Raw genomic sequence first — 19,443 nt, 5'->3', positions numbered from 1 at the left:
GATGAGAATTTTCTCAGACTCCCTGTCTTGCACAGTGCAATGAGAAAACATGAAGAACAGAATCAGGAACACACTGGCTGCGCAATATTTCTGATGTCACCGAACTTTCAGGTTCTTCACAGGGAAGGAAAAAAACCTCCAAATTTTTAACGCTATTTTATTATCCTGCATGCATGTATCTTCCATCTATTAGAATCGATGTCTCTGCAAGGGAACTGTATTTTCCAATCTCAGTTTAAATTTCTTCTTACCAGAGAGAGCTATAAAGGATACATCAATATATTCACTGGTGGAACAATGGCAACTCAACTTCCTCCAACTCTCATTTCTGCACACTGGGAATGTACCATCTTTTATAATGTGAAATGGAATGCCTCATGATTTTTCTAAATGCACTTCTAACATACATATGTCTGGGAATCTAGGGCTCAATAATGGAAAAGCTCTAGAGAAATGCATTTTTGCAGCTGGAGTCTACCTGTCATAGCAAAGCCTTTTTCATTGCTCTAAAACTAGAGGTAGGGTCACTGACAGCGAATGGTCAAGCCACTTTTCAAGACATTTTGGCAAGCTACATCCAAGGCTGTATTTTCAGGGTTGCTTTAAGGTATGCCAGGCAACGGCTGCAGGGAAAAGGATCATTCAACTAGCTACTCATTCTCATCAGGTCAGGGAAAGATCTGAATGGGAACTAACCCAAGGGAAACAGCAGAAATCTCTGTTCAGCTGGATTAGTCCCCTGTTCTGGTTGATCATGCAACCACATCAGTGCCACTGCAAGCTCAGAGGAGGAGGTGAGAACAGGCGAAAAGTAGCCTCACCCCACTTGGTTGCAGCTTACAATTCAGATGGCTTAAAATTACTTCAAACCTCAATTGCAGAGACAAAAGATATAGACCTGCATTTCTGGAGATATGATAGGTCCTCGCCTTTCCAACAAGTAGCTTACCAAGACCCCTGGTGTCACGACACTGCAGTATTCATTGCGGAGGCCATGAGTTGCGAACCACTCGTCTCACAAGAAAAGATCACCTGGAAAAAGAAGAGAGAGGAAGAGTTTCACCAACAAGAATGCACAGCCAAGCCGTGCGTCCCTCCCATGCATCCAGTCACAGAAGCAGAGGAATCAAAACTTGCTCCGAACCACTGACAAGGGGAAGCGCTGCTCAGACTGGCAAGATTTGTCAGCACTGAAAAAGCCACTATCAGACTGGAAGAGTCTGAAGATGTGTGCTGCACATGGAGGGGAAATAGGTCAGACCTGCTTTAGAACTCCCACATTTGAGCTAGCTGGATTCCCATGAGCTCACCCGTGTTTAGAGAAGCTGGCACAAAGCTTGGACGAGTAACCTCCCCTTCTCTGCACCCATCTCTCTTCAAAGGCTCACCTTCCCCTCACTACGTGCCCAGCAACATCTGCCAAACCCCTGTGCTTCGTATATGTAACCTCCTCCACAGCCAGACAACGTATAAATAAAAACATCAAGCATCAGGTAAAGCCAGGCAATCACATCTAGGGGAAAACCAGGCAGGTTTTAGAAGGAAGAAGCACTATCTACTGTCTGCCAGCTCCTACTTCACATCATCGTGCTACACTACAGGGAGAAGGGAATCCAACTGCAAACCTTCCCAAGTAAGACATACTGCAAGTTTGCTCAAGATAGAGGGGTTAGCCCCACCTTGCACTATGGTTATCTCCCATAAGGCCAAAAGAGTTTACAGCCCAAAAACCAATCAGCCATACTTTCAGTAACAGAGACAACCCTGCATCAATTAACGTTCACTCACATGTTAAAGCAAGTTTAAGTGCCAAAGAGTTCAGTAATACAAGGAAATGCAGACTCTTAGGAATGGCTTAATGGTAAATTTGAGGTCAGTAAAGACAGAGCAGCTACCTGCCAGCTTCTCCCTCACCCACTGTGAAAACTGAAGAGGCTGCAAGAACAGTATGAATCCAGACAACATTGACACTGTCGGGGCCTGCATGGTCTCTCAGAGCACTCTCAGCTATTTACACAGCATGGACAGCCTTGCAGTTAAACTACAACTGCAAACTGAAATCACTACGGGAGGTTTTTTGTGTGATCCCAATGCATTCTGCTGACCAGATCTCCCAACAGGAACACAGGAGCTGTTGCGAGGCTCAATTAGTTACGCGTTGTGAAACCCTGTGCATATTCTCTTCCCTCCAACATTCTCCAACTATTATCTACTGCAGCTTCCCCTTAATAATGTAGCAATGCGCTGCCATGTAATCCACTTCAACAAAATCAAACTACAAAGCTAGTCCCAAACAATGCAGCTACATTCTCCACCCAGTCCAGCCAAATCAAACAATGAAATCATCCACATGATAGACCATCCTTATCTAGCCAAGTCACACCTGCAGAGAGAAGCTGAAACAGACACCTATCGCAACAAGCTGCTTCATCCAGTAAAACCTACCACAGCAGCACAATCATCCCTGAATCCAATTACCCAGTTATATCTCCTCTCCCCTCTCCCCAACCCCACCCAATGAAACAACACAGGCTAAACCATGCCAGTGCCAATACTGACACACCTCTATCAAAGAAGCAACAGAAATCACCTTTTCTCTTGAAAGGGAAAACGTGAACACCAGCACACATCAGGATGGAGCGAATCTATCACAGCAAACAGTTGGAGCTCTGCTGCTTGAAACATTCAAGTCCAACTCAGCAAAGCACCGGAGCAGGGCAGCCTTACAGACCACAGCTCAGGACTGCAAAAGGGACACAAATGATCGGACACGATCAATCTTTAAGGCTACACAGACAGTTACTGCAATGTAATTCCATCCCCCAGTTTACCATCTCTGCTGCTCACCTGCACTGTCTTAGCCCACAGTCGGTGCAAGACAGCTTGCTTCACAGTGAATTTAAGAGCAAAAGGGTGAGAGCATGTACATAAGCAGCTACCACAGAGTAACTAACAAGACACAAATGCACATCTTAGTTTACCTTTTGATAAAGTATTCGTGAACCATCCCTGTGCTTCTATGAACTAGCTACCACATTATTGTACTGCAAACAGAATGAAAAAAAACCAAAACCATCCAAACTAGCTTATTCCTACTTTATGCCCTTAAACTGCAGAAGCTTGATAGTGACAAGTGGTCAGGTACTTGGAGGTGTACAGCATTATGGCTGCTTCAGCAGGAACAGCTGCAGTTATCACTGATTCACTTCAGTCTTTTCTCCCTCTTTGAGAAGGAGAATGTGGAGAGATGAAATAAAGGCATACCAAATAGATAAAAGTATCAAACTTGTGGCCTTACTGTGACACGAAGCATTAAAGCCAAGAAACCTCTTTCTCTGTGTACAAGAAAGAGCACACTTCTTTTTTCCCTGTGGCCTTTCCGAGACTGTCGGTCTGTGCTGGACTGAGGGTGGTGAAAGCCCAAAATCAGCATGGAAAAAGAAAAAAAGGCTAGAGACCTGCTGCTACAGAAAACAAACGATAACTTTGAACGCAAGTTGAGCCAGCACCCTGAATTGTAGCTGTGACAGTGGAGTGGGCAAGAAAGTGGGGCAGGGGGTGAGGGAGAGGGGGGGGGGGAGAGAGAGGAGTAAGAGGAGTAAGAGACTGGTCTGGGAAGAGCAGCAGCTTCAGGAGGGACCAAGAACAGCAGCACCAGCAGCAGGATCTGTTTGAGCAACCACTCATCCTGACAGCCACCAGGAAGCAAACCTCTGCATGTGCATCCACCAGTGGATTCCCTGCATGACCAGAGAGGTGGGGTAAGGCAATGAATCAACCGACGCGCTCCTTCAGCGCAATTTTACTGGGAAGGGCACATCTTGTTTCTCCGACCCTCATTCAACCACATAAGAGGGAGAACAGCTGCACTGGCAAAAGGTGACTCCACGACACCCAAGACACCCCAAGAGCTACCACTGGTTTTTACCACGTGCTGTGCTTACCAGTTTTGTTAAGCATTTTCTTATTTTGCACACTTGCAGCTGAAGTGCACATGTTACTTTTTAATAAGCTGCTGCTTAATAAAGTACTTGATTACACACCTCATTGATAAAGAGTGCAACTGGGAAACAAGGAGGATGCAGGAAGTGTTATTCAACGCTTTTATTGAACCAGACAACTCCCTTAAGATCATATAAAAGTAAAAGCAAATAGATAAATTGACAGGAGTATTCTACACCCCACACATCTCCCCATGACATTTGAGGATACAGGGACACAGGATACTCTTCAGTCCCTGGAACCAGTCCCCATTTCTAGATATGGCCCCTACTAAGGACTTTTAACTACACCTTTAAATCTGCCCCTACCTCTTAGCAAATGCTGTTGTCTTCATCCTTTCTCATGAATGCATAAAGCATGTGCTTGTAACACAACTAGTATTGGACCCACCAGCATTCAAACAGGTTTGTCAAAAATGCCGCTTTACCTTCTGTACACCAAGTGCATGCTGGACCCAGGAAATCAACATCAACCAGCTTAAGTCTATCCAACTCTATTCCTTCCAGCCATCACTAGCACTTGCGACCCACCTGAAAACTAACTCTAGATACGATGTGATTAATTTTCAGGGGACAAGCTTCCTGTTTCAGCCAACCAGGTGGCCACATGCTCACTGGCCCTGGCACAAAGGAGGCAGCAGTGATTGATAGCACAGGCATGGAAAGACTTACACACTTGCACCCTTCTCCTGCCAGGTCCCTCTGTTCTTTTTCTTAAACAAGGGCAGAAAATACATCGGGTACCCAAAGAACTGCTGAGGCTAAAGACACAGTATCAATACGCACGTCATCTGGACACAACTCTGGTTGTCCAAGCAAGTCATCAGTAGATGGCCTGACTACCTACTGTCCCAGCTCTTTCCATTGCAGGGTTTGTAGACTTCATCCTTTAATAAAACTAAACAGTTATCACACAGTAGACTTTCAGATGATTTGCTCATGTGCTCCATCTGCCAGAAAGGCAGTGGCCACTTGCACCAGGGGCACCTCATATGGTACATGGACCGTATTCTACACAAAACAGCTGCTGATTTGGGGAAAATGCCATGTTCTGTCATTCCCTAGTACGCCACAAATCCCATTTACTTATAAATCGTTTTCTCAACATCAAGAGCTAACTTGTTACTAGTAAGCTGATTAGACAGCAACTCACAGCCAGTCACCAATTTCTAGATGGTCTTAACTTATCCTGAAACAGTATGGACTCTTCTTTGTTTATGTCTTGGCAGTAAAAAACAACGTCATATGCAAAGTCCTCAGTTTCCTAAAGCCAAGAATTTCTCCTTATGCATGTCAGAGAAATCACTGCTAATCCCAAGTCTGCACAGCATTACCTCTTTGCTCATGGTCTTGTACCAGAAGTGACTCTCAGTCAAAAGAAGAATCAAGAACTTGTCACCTCAACTCATTTTGCTACTGGAATGTGGGGACTACACAATCTTCACCAGGCTCATTACAGCCTCCACAGAGAATATAACTCCTCCTGTACACATGGTATGTATGCACCTCTCTGTTAACCTCTAAAACACAGGCAGGTTATTGCCTGCAACTACCTCCATGCCTTGAAGCACAAAGAAAGGGGCTGAGCAAAGATAGGCTTGCTTAAAATTAACACCTTGATGACCTACAAGCACACTGACATGGAAAGAGCAGGCAAGACTCTATGCCATTACAAGGAAGAGTAGCTCAGATTAATTTAAGAATTTAGGACCACAGGATAAACCTCCCAGAAACTGTAACAATATACTTAATCATCCCCGTGCAAATTCAGTATGTGTGGTCATATAAATGCAGCTCTGCTGAGTCTACCTATGCCTGCCCATCCACAGATCTTGAGAAAGACAGTGCAGATACTCTTTTCTCTTTTCCTCCCCAGCTGCTGTCACCACACACACGGACATTTCCCAAAGAACCAGTCTCTCCTGAAGTCCACTCAAAACAGGGACAACAACAAAAAGTCCCTTTTGCTCTCCATTCTTAAAAAGTGTAGCCAAGACAATCACTAACAAAGCACAATACAAACCCAAAGGCTCAGAGAATGAAGTGTTTTATGACATTTCTCATGTAACCATCCCCTGCTCTCAGACAATGGTATCTCCACCAACTATTCTCTTCCTTTCTCCTTCTGACAAGCACATGGATAACCAACAGTAGCCATGATGTAAAGCCTGTTTAAGTAATTATTCTTTTTAGATATTTACAGAAAACATTCTAAAGTAATCTTTTGCAACAGGCATGTTGTTCACTACACTCATAACCATCATTTTTAAGAGCTGTAACACTAACTTTTTGTCAGACAATGACATGTCTATTAAACTTTATTTTTAGTGCATTGAACACTTCAGTGTGTCTTTAATACAATGGGGATGAACGGCTGTCCTAGACAGTTTCTGGTTTTGTGCAACTCTCTCCACAACTCCTTCCCCAAAGTAATGGAGGAGACAGACACTTATGGACATTGGTGAGCACAGACACTTATGGACATTGGTGAGCAGATTCAAGGTGTACAGAGCCAGACACTTGAAGTCCCTTTCAATTTCCCAGCTGCTATTACGTAAAAAAAAAAAAAAAAAAAATTGAACTACTTGGCCCACCTGGGACTAGGAAAACCTCTTGGTAAATTCTGACACAGTTCCAGAAATCAGTCTGGGGAAAAAAGCCAAAAGAAAAACCTTAAAAAAACCCCAAAGCCTAAGCTACAACTATCCACTTCTGTACAGGAATGCTATGAATCCTTCCCCTCACTGCCAACACCATTTCAGCTCTGCCACCATGTATCGGCTTTGTGTGGCAAGGTTTTGGGGGGGGGGGGCGTTACAGGGGTGGCTTCTGTAAGAAGCTGCTGGAAGCTTCCCCCATGTCCAACAGAGCCAATACCAGCCGGCTCTAAGACAGACCCGCCACCGGCCAAGGCCGAGCCCATCAGCGATAGTGGTAGCGTCTCTGTGATAACATATTTAAGAAGCAAAAAAAAGTTGCTGGGACAGATAGAAACAGCAGCCAGAGAATGAGAACATGTAAGAGAAACAACCCTGCAGGCACCAAGGTCAGTGAAGAAGGAGGGGGAGGAGGTGCTCCAGGCGCCGGAGCAGAGATTCCCCTGCAGCCCGTGGGGAAGACCATGGTGAGGCAGGCTGTCCCTCTGCAGCCCAGGGAGGTCCACGGTGGAGCAGATATCCACCTGCAGCCCGCGGAGAGAGGACCCCACGCCGGAGCAGGTGGGTGCCCGAAGGAGGCTGTGACCCCATGGGAAGCCCACGGTGGAGCAGGCTCCTGGCAGGACCTACAGATCTGTGGAGAGAGGAGCCCACAGAGCAGGTTTTCTCGCAGGACTTGTGACCCCGCGGGGGACCCACATTGGAGCAGTGTCCTCCTGAAGGACTGCACGCCGTGGAAGGGACCCATGCTGGAGCAGTTCGTGAAGAACCGCAGCCCGTGGGAAGGACCCACGTTGGAGAAGTTCGTGGAGGACTGTCTCCCATGGGAGGGACCCCACGCTGGAGCAGGGAAAGAGTGTGATAAGTCCTGCCCCTGAGGAGGATGAAGCAGCAGAAATAATGTGTGATGAACTGACCATAAACCCCATTCCTCATCCCCCTGCACTGCTGGGGGGGGGTAGGTAGAGAATTCGGGAGTGAAATTGTGCCCGGGAAGAAGGGAGCGGTGAGGGAAGGTGTTCTGAGATTTGGTTTTATTTCTCATTACCCTACTCTGGTTGATTGGTAATAAATTGAGTTAATTTTCCCCAAGCTGAGTCTGTTTTGCCCGTGACGGTAATTGGTAGAGTGATCTCTCCGGTCCTTATCTCAACCCACAAGTCCTTTGTTATATTTTTCTCTCCCTTGTCCAGCAAAGGAGGGGGGAGTGATAGAACGGCTTTGGTGGGCACCTGGCGTCCAGCCAGGGTCAACCCACCACACACCATTAGTGGCATTTGCAGGTCCAGGTCGGCCACACTGCTGCCAGGGCATTAGGCACACTATCGCGTAACCATAGCACACCATGACGTCACGCTGACCTCAGCTCAGCCTCGGTGTACTCCAGCACAGCTGCCAACATCAGTTCAGCTCCACCTATGTTAGCAATGCTGAGAGCAGTCTATGTACATTACAACTGGAGTTTTAAGCACTTTACGTGGAGCATCACTTACCTTAGCAGCAGCCTGTCTGCTCTAGAGTTCCAACTATTGTTAACACTGATAAAGATCAAAAGCTCTAGCAATAAGGGATTTTTCAAGAAATGTTTTAACAGTATTTCCCTAATATATGACAGGCTGCTGCAGCTTACTACATTATGTTAGCAGTTAACAGCCCCAGCATCAGTCAGCATTACATGCAGGACTCCATTGGATAACACTAGAGCTTTCCGTGGGCTGCTTTCATAGCTTTGCTTTCTGTCAAAACTTCATCTACTTTTCAGGAAGTAGGTAATATGTTTGGAGCCAGAGGTGATCTCTTTTCCCTTATTTCTCTGGGTTTACTTTTTCTAAAATTTAAATAGGGACATCAGCATGAATAACCATAGGTAAAAGATGCCTGTATCAAGCTAGCCAGCAGGCCATTCTTCAGAAACTAAACTGTGGAGAGGGGGGAGGGGGGGTGGAGGAAAAAGGATATAGAAATAATGGATGGGAAGACAGGACTAAGGAGACACCAGTTTGTTCTTCAACATGTAGTAACACCACACTATTTAAACAGAAGGAAGGCTTGGGAGAAATAAGCCACCTATCAGTTCAGCACAGAAAAAAACAAGCGCTTTTTCTTTTCATTTCAGCATCCTTTCACTAGGCTTCCAGAATGAAAGATAAGAAACAGTCCTCAGGCATAACTCCTCAGGCTGCAAACTTGTCAGTTTTCATAAGCTAACTGGGGCTGGGTTGGGTCAGTATTGGACAGACCTCCTCGAAGGAAAACCCAGTGCTACAGCAAGCAGTAGTTCCCCACTATGCTGCAAGGGGACATCACACACGACGCCTGTCAGAATTCCTGGGGGCAACCCATACACCTTCCTTCAAGTTAACCTTCACCTTAACAGGTGTCTGGTCTCTCTCTCATCCCAAATGAGCAGATTTTCAAGGCTCTCCCAAGCATCGCTACCTTCCAGCACTGCCCGCGAGACCAGGTTTCATTCAGGACTCTCACCACCAGCCATCCCTCTGCTCTCCTCCCTTACACAAGCCCTCCTGCTCTTTTATAGTACCAGGCGCTCACACCTGGGGAGCTCAGCACTGCAAAGCAGGCATTCCCACAGGGGCAGAGCTGAAGAATTACTATATCCCATGCAGCTGACTGCTGGCTAAGATGCATGTCAAGGGGTATGTGTTCCTGGTGCATTGAACCTCTCATTTCTTTACTTTTAGACCCACATTAGGCATGTTAGATGTAACACGGCCTTTAGCGACACAGTGCAGTGCTTCTGTATACTGGTTTCCTAGTCATTAAATGTGCGATCTTCAACAGAGCAGTGACTCTTCTAAGGAGTAAGGCACTTCAAAGAACTCCAGCAAGCAAAGACTGCATGTACACAGTACTCCATGATGCTACATGATCATATCAAAGCTGCTGGGATGAAAAACTGACATTTGATAAATAACATGAGGTCACCTAAAAGATCTCAAAACACTGCATGTAAAAATGTTATTTTGACAAGAAATTAAGCAATTGTATAATCAGGTCTATTATCAAATCTACTGCTTTGACATGATCTTATAAAAGTATGAAGAGCATGCAATTCCAGTTGCTGCTGGATCCTCCCTCACTCAACACAAGATGTACGCATTTAATATTCTTCTAGTTAGCCACGCATGTACAGCAAAGCCTAATGTACTTCAAAGTATTTACTGTACTGTATAAACAGAGCGCTATTTTCAAAGACTCATAACTGTCAAATCAAAGCTAGCTTTCACAAGAACATTCAGAAGCATTTCTGCTGGATGGTAGCTATTTGCCTGACAGTTTCAACTTTCTATCCCAACCACAAGAAGGTTAATTTTTTTTTTCCTTAAGAGACAGAAGAAAGCATTTTCTTGCTAACAAGCTGTCAAGCCATTTTGGCCTGAAGTTCTTTACTCCCTTCTCATACATACATATAAAATGTGGTGGGAAACTTCAATTCCGCTAACAAAAGTTCCGGGAAGATTTTCTCCATACACAAGACCGCCCAAACTCTGCATTGTAACAGCTCTCACTGTAGAAGCTGTGGCTGCTCACCTCGACAGGCTATGGCTTTGTTCTATATTACACTGCAAATACATTCCTAATCAATCCTCAAACAAAACCAGATTGGTACATAGATAAAATACTGCCATTTCACAGGCAGTGGAACAGCAATAAAGACACCTGAACAAGTCAGTTTAGCAAAATGCAGAGACCATAGCTCTAAGCAACCTGAAAAAGGGTCTACTGCTTGATCTTAGCCAGTGTTTTTATCAGTGAACCACTAAACCAGAGTTTTCCTTCAGGTTTTGCATAATTCTATACACACTGCAAAGGTGGCAAAGATGGCTTCATGCAACATACGCGAGCAGACTTACAGATTTAAAGCAATTTGTAGAGTGTAACATGGTCGAGTAGATAAATCACAGGCACATTAAGAACCAGGTTCTGTTCTCAAGTTTGCCACCAAATCCAAGCTAACCTGGTTTTAAAAGAGCCCATGGGCCCCAGCCGCCCTACTGATAAGGTAAAACAGATATCTGCATCCTTTGTTCAGAAGGCACAGAGAACAACAACAGACACATGGAGACCATCCGGTGACAAGATGGGTCAGCGATTTAAAGCTCCCTTGCTCTGCTACTATGCAGTCAGCCCCACCAGAAAGCTCAGTAGCAAGAATACAGTGGCACTGCTTTCTTAAGAGGCCAAACAGCCATGAAAATAGGACAACCAGCTCAGAATAATTGCAAATGCTAGGAGTTGAGCAGGCAGCTGTATGGCTATCCCTGCCTGAATCACAACTGCTCCAAACTCAATACAGAAAGCAGCAAGCTCTCCCTCAATTCTATATGCAGTTAAATTATTACGTGTATCATATACTCTTTTTGCCATAGATTGTAATACTAAGGAGCACTTAAAATCAGTATTGTTTTCAAGACTACAGCACCCAATTTTCTGTGAACTCTCAGAGGACGTTGCTCCACCACCTCTGAGTCCTGCTTTGTTGAAAGAAATTATGTCACTGGTAAAGCATACTTTCCATTTTCCTTCCTTCAAAAGGATTTTATTGATTCTGCCTGGGCTTTAAAAACAAACCAACAAGCCAACCACCTTACAGTTCCACTTTTCATCTCCCTTCCCTATTCCACAATCTACTTCTCAGAGGCCAAACAAGGAAAAGCTCACCTCTGCTTTTAAGTCTGTCTGGAAAAAAAAAAAAAAAAAAAAAAAAAAAAAGGTATCTTGGAGCATATCTGTCTACTCTAAAGAAATAACATCCATTCTTCAGATATCATAAACTGCAATTTCATAACAATCTTTAAAATAAATTCAATGAGTGTTGTCAAAGTAGATGAAAAACAGAGCACTGAGATCTGACTGCTGAAGAGCAGGTAACAACAACCCACGGAAATAGGAGTAGAACAAATGTAAAAAGTCAGGTAGCAGCAGTTCACTTTGCAATAGCCACAGTTTGGTGGCTCAGACCAGATTTCAGGATGGGTCATCAGGATCCAACCAGAAGCCTATGCAGTTTAATGGCACATCTCACACACTGGTCTCAATCAAGTTTCCAGAGAAGTGTGCAAGAACCCTGCAGCAAACCCAGGCACAACAAGCTATTCCCTCCCTCTATTTCCCAATATAGAAGTACATCTGTTAGAGCAGGAAAAAAAAAAAAAAAAAAATCAAGGTTTAGACCACGGGCTCAATACCTCTTGCAAAATTTCTACTGTCACTGATTATGGTAATTGAATATTCTTCATATTTCTACAGACATCTGATCCTTTTTCACTCTTGTTGAATTCTTGCTCCTGATGATTCTCACAGCATGAGTTTCACTGCTTAATTGCAACCATACTAAATAGTCTATCATCAATTTACACTACATGTTCTGTATCATCAGAGAGTCTTGAAGCAGCAGAAACTTTTCCATAGCTAAACCACCATACTCTGCTTTTTGCCCTGTTTAAAGCTTCTTAAAGAGGGTTTCTCTTTTTATACATTCCATATATGTTCAGAGATGAGAAACATTTTTGGCAAAAAGAACAAGGTAAGCTGAAGGAACTGTTCTCAGGCAAGGGAAGCTGTAACAAATAGGTGTAAATAACATTTAGCAAGTTTAGCAGACTCTTAGGGGTATAGTCAGATGAGCATTCCTTTTGGCAGTAACGCCAGCTTAAAAAACTGCTGCTACCAATATTTACTTCCACCCCTGCACCACATTGTCTGATGTGCCCATACAACTGTTTGTGTGACCAAACAGTGAACCAGTTTGGCAAACTGATGCAGGCTAAGTATAAACATTTTTTTGCCAGGCTACTTATAATCCAGATCAGTTCCTCAATCCGTTTCAGCATACAGCTGCTCCAGCAGCAGTACCAGCACACACAGAGGGGTGGTGCAGAGGCAAAACGGGCAAGCACCAAGGACCCCTCAAAAGCCAACTCTAGCACCAAAAGAAATGCTCATAGGCATACTAACAGTGTCTAGGCGTATAGGTACAGGTATGGTCACAAAGTACAACCCCACTTCTTCAAAAAGATAAATTAAAGTCAACATTGGAACAGTTCGTTTGGATTCAGCACGCATTAAAATGTCGCCTTATGTTTTGCTATTATTGTTAACTAGCATTTGTAAGTCCACATAGTCTTAAAGGCAACTCTTCGGAAATTTCCTAACAGACGGGGTTTTTGCTTGAGTTCAAGATTATCTGGAATTCCTAATTACAAATAAGGTTCCTCTTCTTCTGCACTTGTATAGTCCCTACCACAAAGGAGGTCCAGCACCAAAATGATCAAACTTTTAAAACAGGAAAAAAAAATAACGGACAAGCAACGGTATAGGCGGAAAGCTATTTTAAATACAATAGGCAGACCAGTACTCAAGACAAAAATTCTGCAATGAAATCTCCTTCCATTCACAAATTTCTCTGAAAACCTGAGTTAACACCTTCATTTTGCCAGCAGGAAGACTAGAGGGACTCCGGCAGAGCTTGTAAGCAGGAAATCCAAGCCCACAGCAAATCTTGCTGGGTTAAAGGACTTCATATCTACGTAAACAGACCACAGACCTTATGGAGGCACAGAGATTTCTGTGAAGTCCAAGGCCATGCAAACTAGATAGAAGGATTTTATGAAGGCTGCCTGCATCGCTCTGAAGAAATTCTGGTAAACTTCTAGAAAGTGGAAGAGATCAAACCCTGCTAGGTAATACAGGTGACATTTAAGATGAGAATTAGTTTGAATACACACTTGAGTGTAAATTGCTCCACAGGATAAAGTTGTTGTGGGGTTTGGGTTTTTTTTTTTCCCATTGAATTATAAAAGAACAACAAAATTCCTAAGCTATAGGCACAGTTTGCAAGGCAACAGAATTGACACAGCACGTCAGGAACTCAAGAGGAAAAAATCTAGAAAGAAACACATAGAAATAAGTATGGAAAGTCAACATATTAGAGAGTAGCAAGCCTTTGAATACCTAGGAAATATGGATCAAAGGTACTCCATTCTTACCCACCTCAAACATGCAAACTGTTCAGAAAAGCTGTTGTATACGAGTATTTTAGCCTTGTGGCTTATAGTTGCCTTAGTTTCTATATTTGGCTATTTAGTGACAAATGCAGTCTCTCTGGCTGTGGACTAACCCTAACTGAAAACAATCCAAGTACAAGAACTGTAAAGATGAAATGCAAGGGGGGGGGGGGGGGGGGGGGGGGGGGGGGAGCATAGGGAAGAAAGAGTCCACACCCTTTGTATTCATAACATACAGAAGAGATCTACAAAGTTGCTAGTTGTATGACCAGAAGCCTATTTTCTTTCACATTAAAATTCAGGTCCTGCCTAGCTTAGAAGACTGTGTTGACTAATAAACAAATTTACTGATCACAAGAGAGGAAAGCAAAACACCTCCCCAAAACCAAACAAAAAAACCCCTGAAAATACACCCATACGCACCCCTTGCCCACAAAAAGATGGTTACAACAGTACTGTCATAGTCCAGCTACTTCCCTCACACTAGAGCCGATCACAGTTTCTCCCAAAACATCTCTATTGCATCTATGAGCTAAATAATTTGTATTGGGAAAATATACTGGGAAGTCAGCAACAGAACTTTTACCAAACATTGCCAAAACCAAGTACATACGCACACACACAAAATACATCCCTAAAAGAATTTCTAATGTTAACCTGACCAAAGATGAGCAGCTGAATGGGAGGGGGGCTTAGACAAAAACTTGTTTAGGGTGGGGTTTTTTTTGTTTGGTTTTGTTCACACTTATTTAACATCAATGATTGATTAACATTTTGGATAAAGGAGGTCTTTGTTAGTGATTCAGCATCTCCACCCCTTCAATTAAGGTGTTAAGAGTTCACAACAGTGCAGTGAGACCCAAGATCCCCAGACCCCTCTCCGCAAGAAAAACCCAACCCAAAAACCAGATCAACAAAAAAAACCACACCCACCCCACTGGGAAAGTTCCAAAATCCCAAAACTGACATCGTTGCTAACCCGAAGTTAAAAAAAGAAAGCTGCCTTTCTTTTGTTGTTTGAGGAGAGGCCAGCAAGGGAGGCAGGGAAAGAATATGAGCCCTTGAGCCATTTTTATGCTCGGAGTAAGAAAAAAGGACACATTCATTAAAAATAATCTCTTTGGAGATCACTATTAAAAAACAAAACAAAACAAAAAAACCCACCACACAACAGAGCCATCATGCCAACTTGTCCAAAAAGGCTATAAAATCTCACCAAACCGACTCCTGTGATTCCCACGAGAAAGCAGATAGGTCTGCTATGGGATATGGGCATGTGCCCCTCTGCTAGCACAGCTCTGCAAGCATAGGATGAACAAAAAACAACTGTGTGTTAGCCTTTATTTCACTTCACCAGTTCAACACCTGTAACAGCCCACTGTAGACAGCAATCAGGCATTACAACCCTAATACAAAGCAGAAGAGAGGTAAACAAAAAGACAGCAATAAAGCTGTTTAGGTATGTTAATTCTTTCATTCCGTATGCTGTGATTTTTTTTTTATTTGATTTCATGTAATGCCTTGCCTAGCTTTCCAACACTTGTTTTTGTAATATTTTGAGCCATCACTGACCAAATATTATCTTCCAACAAAACAGAAGAAAAAAAAAAGATCTACTTTTTTTTTTTCCCCCTCCTGCTTTTAAAGCTTGATACATTTAAGGATGCTTCAGAGCATCCTATAATGTCTGTGTGGGCTTTTCATAGAGAAATCAAGGACAAAATACTTTCAAGGAAAATAGAAATGTTACTAGAACCCCTCAAAACTGGAAGAACCATCTCCCCCGCTTCCTCCAACTGTATTTTGACAGTAGAGCAACTAGTCATCAACAGGGAGGCTTAATGAGACAAACTTGACTTGGCACAACCATTTCTTCTCTGCCCCAAAGTCAGTGAGGCTAATGCCCGAACTAAAGAGATGTTACTTTACAAGGTAAGAGCTACAAAAAACTTGATACTCCTCTCCCAGTAAGTGAGATTGATGGTTATTTCCGGACCAGTTTCAGAGTCCAAGTTAGGTTTGGCATCTGGAGAATAAAAGCATCTTCCCTTTCACATTGGTGGTCTTTGAACTGTTCCACAACCAGCTCCTTACTGCCACTTATTATTTCATACTTACTTTCTTTGCTGCATGACAATTACCTGATTTCTCATTTTGTTTACTGTTAAACCACTAACCACATAATCAGCCCACCTTAATATTTTATACTGAAACAACAACCCACAATTGACTGTCACATCGGATTCTTCCCATCTGTGTCCTCATGCTTTGTCTACCCTCCCAGAGTAACATCCATCTTCCACATCCCAAATATTCAATTGGCGGAGGCCTTTTTAGTCCCATCATCCTGTCACCTACACAGTGGCCTCAGGGACAGAAAGTTGGACAACACAGAAATACAGGGCGCTCTCTCTCATCCTAGAATTGGAGCCTTCCTGCTTGCATGCATCCACCTGTCCCATCATTTCCCTAAGCATTTGGGGTCTCCGGTGTTGGTTTTTTTTCCGCCCATCATCCAACCCTTAACCTCATGAACTTGCAGTATGTCTACAGGTTTAGCCTCTCCCATCTTACTGACAGCCTCTCATACGCCCCTTTGCAGTAGGCCAGGGCACAGACTCACTGTCATGCACACACGCACAGTGCCTCTTCTCTACCTAGCAGAAACACTTCCAAATAAACGCGTTTCCCCTGCCTTGTCAGATACTCCTCTTCCCCATGATCCCTATATACAAGATCCCTTCCTACACTCTTAGTATCCCACAAAATCCTCTTGCACAACTATCCCACATACCAGTTTGACACTACATGCTTAGCTTCCCTGGATTCCTGCTCCCCTGAAGTATCTACACTGTTTCCCAGCTCTGGACCCCTACAATTCCCTTTACAGCCATGTGCACCACCTCCCTTGTGCTGAAAGCACTTCCTATCCCCATATTCTGGCTCCCAATGCTTCTGGCTACCACAACCCCACTCCCATATCCCTTTCTCCCAGTCAAGTCCCAGCTCCTCACATCCTCCAATCACTACATCCATCCCCTCATGTATCAACTTATTTCTCCCCAGCATACCTCATACTCCACAGTTCTTTGTCCACCTCTCCACATCCCTTCCTGCAGACAGCGTATTTCAGTTCTTCCTGCAACACAGCCCCCCATTCCTTCCTCACAGCACATCCCAGATCCCACTTACCATTTCCCACCTCCTCATCGCATGCTCCACCTTGTACTCCACTCCCTACATCCCTACTATAGACAGCTCCACTGCAGAGTCCACACACCCAGCTCTCACCCCACTTGCACCAGCTTCTTTCTCCTAGGACAGCCCGGACCCCCAATCCCAACAGCCTAGCCCTGGTGTTGCAGCCCCTCTTATCCTATGTCCCGACCCTCACTGGGATTAAAAACTCAGAACTACCTCTGTAATCCACCCAGCACCATCCTCTCCATACAGCACAGCCCCTCGGGCACCCCAAGCACATCAGTGCACCTCAGCGCAGCACAGAGCACTCCACACACCTACTCATACAGCACAGCCTCCAGAGCATCCTAGTGCTGCAACCCACCACACCCCACACCCCTCCACACAGCACAGCCACATGGGCACCCAGTGCCCCCAGCACAACCTAGGGCACCCACACAGCACAGCCACATGGCCATCCCATACATCCCAGAGCAAACTAGAGCAGTCTACACATCCCTCCACACAGCAGAAGCCCTAGGGCATCTCCCGCACCACAGAGCATCCCACACACGTGTAGCACAGCTCTTAGGGCATCCCATGCACCACAACGCAACCCAGGACAGCACGCACACCTGTCAACGCAGCACAACCTCTATGGCATCCCCTGCAAGCCAGGGCAACACATACACCCCTCCGTATAGCACAGCCCCCAGGCCATCTGCTGCACCACAATGCAATGCAAAGCACTCCATATGCCCCTCCATAGAGCAACAACCTCTGTGGCATCCCGTGCACCCCAAACCATCCCACAGCCCCCTCCACAGAGCACAGACGCCGGAGCATCCCCTGCGCCACGGAGCACCCCCCAGCCCTTCATCTGAGGCACCCCCAGCGCACCCCCCGCACGCCAGGGCACCCCACACGGCCCTCCACAGAGCGCAGCCCCGGGGCACCCCACGCACCTCGGAGCATCCTGCACCCCCCGCCACGCAGGACACCCTGAGGGCACCCCACACCCCTCCACGCAGCGCAGCGGAGCCCCCGGGACACGCCGCGGAGCCGAGCAGAGCCCCGGGCGCCCGGGGGCGGCCGGCAGAGCCGCCGGGGCGCCGCCGTCCCGGGGGCAGCGCTCCCCTCAGCCGGCCGCGGCGCCCCCTCCCCGCGGCGCCCCCCCGGCCGCCCGCCATCCCCGGGCCTCCCCCAACTCTCAAACTTTGGGCGGGCGGCGGCGGCGGCCGGTGCCGGTGGTCGCCCGGTGCCCGCCGCGCCGCCTCCCCCTCACTCACCGCCGGGCCGTGGGGGAGGGGCGGGGGCCGAGGCTCCTCTCAGCCCCGGGCGGGAGGGGGCGGCGCAGCGTCTCCCCCCGGCGACGGCGGGTCCTTCCCCCTCCCGCAAACACACACAGGCTCCATTGTCCGCCAGCGCCTCCCCCCCCTCCTTCCCGCACATATGGTACCGCCCATCGCAGCCCCTCTCGCCCGCTCCCCCCGGCCGCCCCCCCCCCTTTTTCCCCACACCGTCCGCCCCCCCCCCTCCCCCCTCCCGCCGCGTCCCGCAACCCGGAGAGAGGAATGGTACCGCCCGTCGCGCGCGCCCCGCCCCGGGAATGGTACTGTCCCCTACTCACTCCGCCGGCGGGACCGCCTCTTACTCCCCGTTCCGGGCAGTGGTCTCGCCCGGCCCCCCGCCCCGCCCCTCCCCTCCCCAGCGAGAGGGCGGAGACTGTATCCCTTCCCCCTCGCACACGCTCTCCTCCCGCCTTCGCCTACACGGTGGTAGCAGCCGGGCTCTTAAAGGGACAGGCCAGCCGCGGCGAGCGCCCCGCGGGAAGCGCCACCCACCCCTCTCCGCTCGCCGCGGCACCGCCCCCGCCATTAACATAGCCTGGCCCCCGCCTCGGGGCGGCCCCACTCCCTCCTCCCCTTTTAAAGAGACAGGGCGCCCAGGGCGCTTCTTAAAGGGGCCGGCCCTCCCGCGCGCCCTCCCCAACTCTCCTCCGTGGAGTCGAGCGCCGACAGTACACCCCCCGCGCCCCGGTCCCCGCGCGGGGCCGCGCCGCCGCGGCGGCGGGGGGGGCTCCGCGTGCCCCGGTGCCCGCAGCCGCAGGGGAGGCGCCCGGTGAGCCGGGGAGGGGCGGGCGCGGGCCCCCGTCAGCGCGGGGCGAGGGATCCGGCGCCCCCCGCCCTGCCCCGCCCGGCAGCGCGCGAGCACCTCGCGCTCCCCTGAGGCGGCGCGCGGGACCCGCCCCCTAACGGCACCCCTAACGGAAACGGCGCGGGCCCCGCGGGGAGGGGGGGGGGCGTCCGCCCAGCCCGGAGGCCTCGCACGGCCCCCGGGGGAGGCGCACGCCGGGGCCGGGGGGGGGGCGGGAGGGCGTCCGCCCGGCCCGGAGCCGGTGCCCTGGCAGCCCTCCTCGGCACGGTCCCGCCCAGCGCCGCCTCGGCCGCCGGGGCGGCTTGCGCCACGGCACCTTCGCCGGGCGCCGCCTCGGCCTCACGGCAGGTGCCAGCCGCCCGTGGAGGGGCTTTACGCACTGGGAAGCCAAGGGGGGCACTGGGCGTCGCAACCAGCCAC

At 47.6% G+C, this 19,443-nt stretch overlaps 1 protein-coding gene across 15 annotated transcripts in view; it reads right to left on the bottom strand.

The window, feature by feature from the left end:
* The window catches only part of BCL9 (BCL9 transcription coactivator), a 62,120-nt gene that overhangs the window by 14,721 nt on the left and 27,956 nt on the right, over positions 1–19,443 (bottom strand). For 4 of the 15 annotated variants that reach the window (XM_030019777.1, XM_030019776.2, XM_030019778.2 and 1 more), the window contains exons 1-2: positions 2,591–3,864; positions 950–1,032 (exon numbers count right to left, since the gene is read on the bottom strand). The gene's annotated coding sequence lies outside the window, so the exon portion shown is untranslated. Of the gene's footprint in view, positions 1–949; positions 1,033–2,067; positions 2,500–2,590; positions 3,865–16,757; positions 17,686–18,155; positions 18,288–18,447; positions 18,467–18,496; positions 18,517–19,443 lie in introns of those variants that run through there. The other 11 variants (XM_030019781.2, XM_030019768.2, XM_030019773.2 and 8 more) reach the window with 9 other exon arrangements.

The sequence above is a fragment of the Aquila chrysaetos genome, chromosome 7 (genome assembly GCF_900496995.4).
Source record: "Aquila chrysaetos chrysaetos chromosome 7, bAquChr1.4, whole genome shotgun sequence".
In the NCBI taxonomy this organism is placed as follows: Eukaryota; Metazoa; Chordata; class Aves; order Accipitriformes; family Accipitridae; genus Aquila; species Aquila chrysaetos.
Note: the sequence above shows the minus strand (reverse complement) of the source record. Positions and strands in the feature narration are given on the sequence as shown.